A 9044-nucleotide genomic window follows, 5' to 3' on the forward strand; every position below is an offset into this window, starting at 1 on the left:
CATGGCCCCAGCCCCGAGCCCAGCGCCCAGAGAGGGAGGAGCCTTCCCTCTGCATGGGGGTGGAGGGGCGGCTTGGAGTTGCACGTGGGGCTCAAGGCCTGAGAAGACCACCACTGCACTCTCCTGGGAGGTCGGACGTGGAGAAAGAGGCCAACGTCCACCAACAGCAGGAGCAGAGCAGCGAAAAGCCATGGTCACCAAGCCACGGGTCAGGGGGGTGGGGAAGACACGGAGGGCCAAATCAGGAAAGGGACCTGCACGTGGTCCCCAGGCGGGGGCCGGGCATGGCAGAGCCGGACCGGCACGGACACCTTGATACTCCTGGCTTCCCTGGAGGGCTCCCGGGAGACAGAGAGCATCTGGGTGGTCCTCTGTCCTCCTCACCCCCGGCCACGCCCAGGCAGAGGTGCAGGAAATACTTGGCCGATGCTGTTCCTGGTGGGTCCTCTGCTGGTCCCTTTCCTGGGCACAGGAGCGGAACCCCGGTCCCCAGGCCAGTGGCCATGTGTGGCTGCAGGGGTGACAGGGCCCAGCGCGGGAAAAGCATTATGGCTGCCCTAACAACAGCCAGGGCTGGGCGATAAGGCGAAGGAGGGGAGGAGGCCGCTGGGAGGAGGGAGATTAGAGAGAGCAGCTTGGAGCCTGGCCTTTGGAGGAGGGCCAGGGAGTCGCCCCCTTCCCCCGAGGGGGGGGACCCCGAACCAGGCAGGAGAGGGACCCCCAGCCGTGCCCAGGCCTGCCTGCCCCTCACCAGAGCCCCCGGGGCGTCGGGAGTCTGGAGAGCCCTCTCTCTGCTCCCGGGTCATCCGAGCCGCCCTTCTCGCCGTAGGTGTCGGTGTCCAGATCTGCTAACTGGGGATCGCAGCCCCACTCCCTGCGGCTGTTGGGGCAGAAAGGCCTTCTGTAGCAAACAGATGTGCAAAGTGCTTGGCGTGGTGCCTGGGCTGTAGGAGCCTTGAGCAGATGCCGGCGTCTCAGCCCATGGGAGAAGCTTCAGGAAGGCGGGCACAGCCCACATCCTGTCCTGTCCTTTCCTATCCATTTGCGCCCCCAGTACCCCGCCCAAAGCAGGTGCACCCTGAGGACAGGGACGAGCCCTGGACCAGGAGCAGTGACATGCTCAGGGCCTTCCCCTCTGGGATCTGAAACGATGAGGTGAGGCTTGAAGGCTCTGGGGTCCCATCCAGCTGTCAGATTTTGCCTTCACGAGGCTTGCCTGGCCCGCTGTCCCCCGCCCCCCGCCCCCCAGGGTTTGTCAGGCAGCCTGTGGCAGCCTTATCTCCCAGGGACAGTCTTCTTCCTCCTGCCCCTGCCCTCCCCCGCCAGGGCTCCTCACAGCCCCCTTACTTCCCCTTCTAACTCTTGGGGAGGCCAGACCCTGGGCAGAGCCAGCGGGGACCCCCACACACAGCGGGAAGCAGAGGCTGGGTTTTTTGCCTTGTGTTGGGGGGGGGCCTCCAAGGGGGCATGGTCTCTCTATCAAAAGATGATTTATTATTTTTATATAGTGTTTTATTAGAAAGCCAACTAGAACCAAAGGCCGGCATTCTGTGCTGGAGTCCCAGGGAATCACGCAGCCAGGATCTGCGTGGCCTTACCTCTGTTAATTCTGACCTGCAAGCTGAGTCGCTACCGCCCCATTTTATGGAGGGGAAATGGAGGCTTAGAAACTGGCTCAGGATCCCGGGCACTTACTCTGTGCATAGGGAACTCCTTTCAGGGACTAGAAAGTCCCCAGTGTGCATCATGTCCTCAAACTGACACCCACTGGGGGGCAAGGGAAGCAGCGATTGTCTTCCAGGATCACAGGGGAAACTGAGGCTGAGAGAGGAAAGTGGCCTGTCCAGGCCCCGTGTCCTTTGATCTGTTGTTTTTGGAACCCAGACGCTTCACATGGGTTTATGGAGAGCTTTCCGTGGAGAAGCAGGTGAGAAAGAATCCCTTCGGGAAGCTTTGGGCTTCCCTTGGGCTCAGAGCCTCAGGACACCATAGAGATCAACTCGTTAGAACCCAGGACCGTACAAGGTCATGAGCAAGGGGTCCCAGCATCCAGGGTCCCTGGCTGGAGGAAGGTGACTCTCTGGGCCGATTCTCGCGATCCTGTCCAAGCCCCCAGTGTCCTCTGCTTCCCTCCCCAGAAAGTTCTCTCGGCTAAGCCTGGCAGGGAGGTCCAGCCAGCCTCACGGCCCAGCCTTCAAGCTCCCAGGGGGGCCAAATACGCCGCGAGAACTTCCTTTTGGCCCCTGTTCGCTGAGTTAAAAAAAAAAAAAAAACAGGAACCAATCACCTATACTGTAGTTAATTAACAGCCACACCGTTTTGATTCACACGACGGTTCTGAGAAAGAGCTCGGAGCAGAGATTGTGAAAGAACCCTAAGATTTCTTCATGAAACAGAGGCCTTGATGGTATCGGCCTCCGGAAGGAGACGTGCGTGGTGTTAACATCTCTTCCGAAACCCTCGATCCCGATAGAGGGTGCCCCAACCCTGGGTCAGAATCTCGGCCCCACACCCCTACTTCCAGGCGGACTCGGAGCCACAGTCTTGTGATTTCCCCACGAGGCGCCATGGGCCTCCCGTGGGGCCGGGTCTGATTTTGTGACCTTGAGCTTGACCACGTCGGCCTTCACCCTGGGGCTTGGTTTTCCTATCTCTCGAAAGGGACCGTTGGACTAAGAGATTTCTAAACTTCCCTTTTGCTCTAAAATCCCATGCACTGTTTGCTGACCCTCAGCGCAGGACTGACCTACCTTGACTAAGAAGCTCACCGCCCGGCTTCCCGTTTTGGGAGGGTTGGGTAAGACCCCGTTGTTTGTCAGTCAGTGATAGAGACGCTTGGGACTTCCTTTCTGTTTCAAGACTTGGGGGAAACACAAACAAGCAAGCAAACAAACAAACCAAAACCCGTTTCCATGTAGGGCTCAGCGGAAATGGGTCCGGGTGACGTTAGGGACCCCGGGCAGAGAATGATCATCATTCTTATTTGGAATTTGCAAGCGCTTCTCAAATATCTCCTCTTAAAATCAGAGACCGCAATGACTGTAAGTGAGGGAGCTAACTTCGGGGTTTATGCCCGAAAGAATTGAAAGCAGGGACGTCTTCCCAAATTCACTGCAGCGCTATTCACAATAACCAGAGGATGGAAGCAAGCCAACGTCCCTCAGCGGGTGAAGGATAAATAAGACACGGCGGGTCTAGACCAGGGAACACTGCTCAGGCGTGTGAAGGCAGGGAAGGTCCAGCACCCGCTGCAACATGGATGGAACCAGAGGGCATAGGGACGCGAAATATGCCAGTCACAAAAGGCTGAATGTCGTAGGACTCGGCTTACATGAGGTCCCCAGAGAAGTCCGATTCATAGACAGATAGGACGCTGGTAGGAGCCAGGGCTGTGGAGGGGAAGGGGACTTGGTGTTCTACTGGGGACAGAATTTCAGTTTGAGCAGATGAAGAGAATTGTTGGGATGGACGGTGGTGACCGTTGCACAGCACCGTGAATGCCTTTAACGCCACAGAGCTGTACCCTTAAAAATGGTTGAAACGGTCACTTTCCTGTGTCATCTCCTTTACGACAATAAACACCAAAATGAGTGAACAATGCATTTCCTGGACGGCTCTGAATTGGAGCAGCTCCCACTGGTCTGAATTCCTGAAAACAAATGAACAAAAACCTCCCTCTAAATTAAGGAGCATAAGGTTTTCTGTGGTGTCTGCAAAGGGTCCAGATCGCATGTGATCAGGCTGCTTTCCTGGGGGCGACCTGACCCCCAACACGTCGGAGTCCTTGTGTTCTCCGAGGGGACCCCAAGCGCACCCACCCTCCTGAAAGCCTCGAGAAAATGTTCTGCTCCGTCCCCCAAACCCAACCCGGGTCGGCTCTCTGATGCTCTCTAGGAACGTTCTGCAGAGAACCCAGCATGCTGGCCCCGGATCTTCAAGACCCCTCACACATCTCCTTATGTAAAGAGTCCCTTGTGTCCCCCTCTCAGGACAAGAAACTTGCCAGCTCACTAAGACTGAAATCATCCCCCCCCCCCCCCAGCTCACTGCTGCCACGGAAACATTAGGAGGCACAGGTGCACCTCAGTTAGCCGGCACCAGATCCAAGTTCAGAGCTTGCAAGTTAATTTGCCCTCCTCTGGAGATTCATGGACGCTTCTGACTTTCTCAGAAAACTGTGTCCAGGCACCTCCCCACAGCGACTCTATGGACCCTCTCCCCAACAAGCCCTATTTTAGAGCCAGTAGCTCACCCCAGATGCCCAGACCCTAAACTTTTTTTCTCCAAAATTAAGTAGGAAAGACTGAGACACCACGTGTACTTCTGCAGCCTCCTGCTCCTGGAGGCTGGGGGCCTGGGCCGTGGACAAGGCTCTCTCCCCTCTCCCCCCGCCCCTGCAAGGCTCTGGATGAGAGAGCACTCGCTCTCCCCGTGTCCCAGGAACTCCAGTTCACTCCTATTTTATAGACAAGGAAAGTTCAGGGTGTTGGCGGGGGTGAGGGGACAACACAGCCAGTCTGTGCCTCAGGGCACCCCCCCAAGCCAGGCACCTCAAGGAGTGTCACCCCACACTCTGCCCAGGTCCCTGGGTATGACTGGCACACGCAGGTGGTCCCCAGAAGATCCGATCGACTTTTGGAAAGGGTCCTTACGCACGGATGGCAGGCGGCATAATTCCCATAGGGGCTCTGTCTCCCACCACCACCTCCCCACGGGGTAGACGGAAAGCTGTGCCCCCTCGTGAGAGAGATTGCCCAGCCCACCTTCTTCTTCCCGGGGCTGCAGGAGGCGCGGGGAGCCTGCCTGGACACACTCGAAGTCAGACATGCAAATTTAGAAAGAAGCGGCCGGGATGGAGACTCACCGGGAGGGCGTCGGGTCGGGTCGGGTCGCGGTGGGAACCCCTCTCGGCCTCTCTGGGGATCGGCTCCTCTCCGTCAACCTCGGACTCTGCGCTCCAAGATACTTCTCCTTTTTTTTTCCCCAACCCTTTCCCTCTCTCACTCTCTCTGGTTTTTTTTTTCCTCTTCTGTTCCCCTCCTTGATTTTCAATCTGATTATTTGTGTCAAAATCTGGCGGTGAAGGCACAGCCAATAGGGAGCGCCCGAGCGCGCGCGGGGCACTATTTGCTTATCAAAGCTTCCCCGGCTCGACGGAGGCGCGCTCCCGCCGGCGGCCCTCCGCCCCGGGAGCTGCGCTCGCTCTGCGCCCCGACCTCCCGAGCCACGTCTGCGGGGAGGCAAAGGAGGGGCCACATCACCCCGTTTTAAAAATGGAAGCTAACACAGAGCACTTGCTTGTACACCTGATTTTGTATAAACTCGTCACTTCTGTAGTCCTTCCTTCCTCTCTGTCTCTCTCTGTCTCTGTCTCTCTCCCTCCATCCCAAGTCAGGAGCACGGGGCTCCAAACGGCCCTTAGAGAGCCGCCTCTTGTCCTCGCAGAGGTGACCTTTGAGAAGAGAGGTCAAATGCACGCTTCCCGGGACGTGACCCCGGGACTGGTGAAGATCAGCCCAGGCTCTCCCCGGAGGGAGCCAGCCCCTGGGCGCCGGCTCAACCCCCTGCAGGTCGGCCTCCCGGCCCAGGCCCTGCGAGTGTCGCCATCTGGTGGCCGCAAGGAGACCCGGTTGGAGGGGGAGGCTGAGGACAGCCAGTCTCGGACATCACATCCCTTTTGGCACCGAGCCCCCACCTTCTTCCTCCTTTGCCCCCCAAGTGTCCCACGGCTTACGGGATGACTGATTTATTTCAGCAGGTTTTGCATAAGGGGAGAACTCACAAAACAGAGCACTGTTAGGCTGATTTGCATGCCTTCCCAGCCCAGCGCTGGAGAGATTAGGTTTCCCTCATAAAGAAAACACGTTTGGAGACAGGAAGCCCCGAGTTAAAACGCATCAGCTCCGAGGCCCGGCAGGAGGGGGAGGGGGCCTTGGGCGAGGCTGTTCTGTGACTGGGTCCCGTCTGGAGGTCACCCGGGCCTGCGTGAGGGTGCAGGGGCGCGGGTCCCAGCACACGGGCCTGGCAGGAGACCATGGCCCTCAGCCCTTGGTGTCACCTTGGTGGAGAGAGAGTGAGAAACATCTGGAATGTTCTCTGGATGTTGCACGTTGCCGAGAGTCAGCTGGAGCGGTTTCTCATTATGCAGAAAACTTACAAAATATTCCAAGGACATTAAGAAAAAATTCCCATTTCTTCCCATCCTCACTTTATTATACATGCATATCTATATTTTGCTTACGCAGGGGGCGCCTGGGAGGCTCAGTCGGTGAGCATCTGACTTTGACTCAGGTCATGATCTCATGATTCGTGGGTTCAAGCCCCGCGTCGGGCTCTGTGCTGACAGCTCAGAGCCTGGAGCCTGTCTTTGGATTCTGTGTCTCCCTCTCTCTCTACCTTTCCTTTGCTTATATATATAAATATATAAAACCAGACAGGAGCCATTGTGAGCTCCTTCCTGGTCAGGCAGGTGGGACACGGTACCCTGAAGTTTACAAATCGGGCTGATAAGTGCTGTGATGTATACATGGTATGCAAAGGAGCCATGGGAATGGGGAAATGAACCCAGACTTGGGGAGGAAGGAGAGTTAATGAAGCTAGTGGGAGTGAGGTCTAGGTTGCTGCCAGGCTGAGTTAGTTGAGAGCAGGGAAGTATGGAAGACTGTCTAGAAAGAGGAACACTGTGGTCAAAGAGCTGAAGGCAGGACCTCCAGGGAACTGCCAGCAGCCAAGTTCAGTGCGGGTGGAGGGTAGAGAGTAGAAGAAGGGGTGGGGAGGGCGGGACATCGGAGAGATGATCCTATAGAAGAAAGAAGGTCAGGAGCAGGTCGGGAAAATTCCTCCCTGATTTAAAAACCGTCAGTGACTTCCCTTTACCTAACAGGACACAACTTTCAGCTTCAGAAACCACATTCAGTGTTCTTCAGTGTCAGACCTCTTTCAAATGACAGCGCTTTTTGGGAAGCAAGTTGCAGAACCCCCATTTATACGAGTTTGATAACAACAACAAAGCCATTAGTTCGTGTCACTGAAAAGGGTCAGCTTCAGGCATGGTTGGGTCCAGATGCTCAGATGATATTGTCTGGATCTCCTTCATTCCCGCCTCAGGACATCTGCATTTGCTGTCCCCGCTGCCTGGGCGGCCTTACTTCCAGATCTCCCCGTCGCTGACTCGTTCAGGCCTCAGTCCAAACGGCATCTCTGCAGAGGGACCTCCTTGACCACCAACCGAGCAAGCCCTTCCCCCTCCAGCCACCCTCTGCCCCATCATCCTCTTCGTTCTTCCTGGTATCCAGGATTATCTGAACTTGTCCAGTTGCTTTATTGCCGTCTTATTTACTTATATATGTTTTTGGCCTGACCGCCCACACCGAGTGCAAGCACGACGCGGGTGGAGTCCGCCTGGCTCACAGCCTAGTCTCCAAGACTGAGAACAGAGGGTGCTAGACACGAGTGGTGTTTTCACAGAGTGAATGAATGAACGAACGAAAAATCCACGCGTGCATCTGTCTCTCTCCATCTCTCAGCCTTGCTTTCCTCTCTGCTGGCTTTTATTCTGGGGCTGAGATCACTCACAGGGTCGGCTGTAGTCTACGCAGCGAGAGCAAGCCCCTTCCTCTGGGGTTTCAAGAAGTGGCCCCACACTGACTCTGATTGGCCCAGCCCAGTCACGAGCCGTCACCCCTGCACCAATCACCGTGCCAGTGGGCGGGATCGGCGTCTTTCATTGGCCAGGGCTGACCGACCGTCCTGCCCAACCTCCGGGAGGCAGGGGTGAGTTCTCGAGGAGAGAGCGGTTGTCACCACACAGAGAGTAAGGCCAGGGAGGTGCCTGGGCAGGGGCTTCCACCTTCCACCTTGCATTTTCTAAGCATCCTCTCGTTGTCTCTTGGACAGGCTGCGTCTAGTCTCTGCCGGAGACCAAATCCCAGTCCCTGACTTTGCCCATGCCCTTCCCCATGTTCAGCTCGGTTCTTCTCTCACCTCCTCCAGGAAGCCTTCCCAGATGCCCACAATCCCAGGGACCGCCCGTGACAGCCCTTGGATTCTTTGTCGGTGGGCACTCAGCTGCTTCTCGATGGGACCAGCAACTGCCCACAGGGAGGAACGGTAGGGAGGCCTCTGTCACCAGCAACAGCACAAACTGACCTCCGCGACCCAGGCCTGCAGGAAGCACCGTCAGGCTGAATGAGCCAGAGCAGCTGCTACCAGGGCCCGGCAGTGGGCAGTGTGCAGAGGCCCCCTACCCTCTGTGGCGACATCCCGGACAAGTGCGGGCGGGCTCGGGAGCGGCAAGGGAGACGAGGGCGGTGGACGTGCCGTGCCGGGTGGGCAGCAAGCGTCCAGGCTGTGGTCCCAGCACACAGCATCAGCAGTGGGACCCTGGGCACCTTTCTGGCCTCGGCTTAGAACGGCCACAGAATGCGGAATGCAGCAAACACGAGCCGAGTCCACCCAGCCCGGAACTTAAGGACCCCCGGTGTGGGGGCACCCGAGAGCCGCTGTGCCATAGGGCCACCCTTCTCTACCAGAAAAGCGCCCATCCTGTCCTGTTGTGACTCGGTCATTCAGGGAGGTTGGGGAACTCTGTCCCGGCCCCAGGTGCTTGCCGAGAGAGGCAGGGAGTTGAGGGGGCGGGAGCCCCGCAACCTGCGGACTCGCTGTTGGCAGTGCCCAGAGGGGCAACAGCCCCACCACCCAGGCATCCCGCTCTTCCGGATGAAGCAATTCACCAGACCGCCACACGGTGGCGCTCCTGCCTCCTTTTCCTGTGGCAAAAACCAGCCTGAAACCCTCTGACCTTCCGTTCATCCACCCATCCGTCCATCCATCCATCCATCCATTCATTCATCTAATTACTGCTTAAATTACAAGAGTGATCAGAGTAGACAGAAAAAGGCAAAAGAGTATGCATCTCCCGATATGTATTCTTTCAGTTTCTCTTTTTCCCTCCTTCTCCAACTCCCCCCCGCCCCCAGGTCTCTCTCCACATACTTGTCTGTTTTTCAATCCGCACAAATCTTTATTGATTTTTTGCTATTGAG

The 9044-nt window shown here is 57.0% G+C and overlaps 1 protein-coding gene across 2 annotated transcripts in view; it reads right to left on the bottom strand.

Annotated features, from left to right (window-relative positions):
• The window catches only part of GFI1B (growth factor independent 1B transcriptional repressor), an 11832-nt gene extending 6242 nt beyond the window's left edge, over window positions 1–5590 (bottom strand). Inside the window, exon 1 of one of the 2 annotated variants that reach the window (XM_029920668.1) lies at window positions 4865–5590. The gene's annotated coding sequence lies outside the window, so the exon portion shown is untranslated. The remainder of the gene's footprint in view (window positions 1–4864) is intronic. The other variant, XM_029920669.1, reaches the window with a different exon arrangement.
• Between the last annotated feature and the right edge of the window lie 3454 nt (window positions 5591–9044).

This window comes from Suricata suricatta, chromosome 13, assembly GCF_006229205.1.
Source record: "Suricata suricatta isolate VVHF042 chromosome 13, meerkat_22Aug2017_6uvM2_HiC, whole genome shotgun sequence".
Taxonomy (NCBI): domain Eukaryota; kingdom Metazoa; phylum Chordata; class Mammalia; order Carnivora; family Herpestidae; genus Suricata; species Suricata suricatta.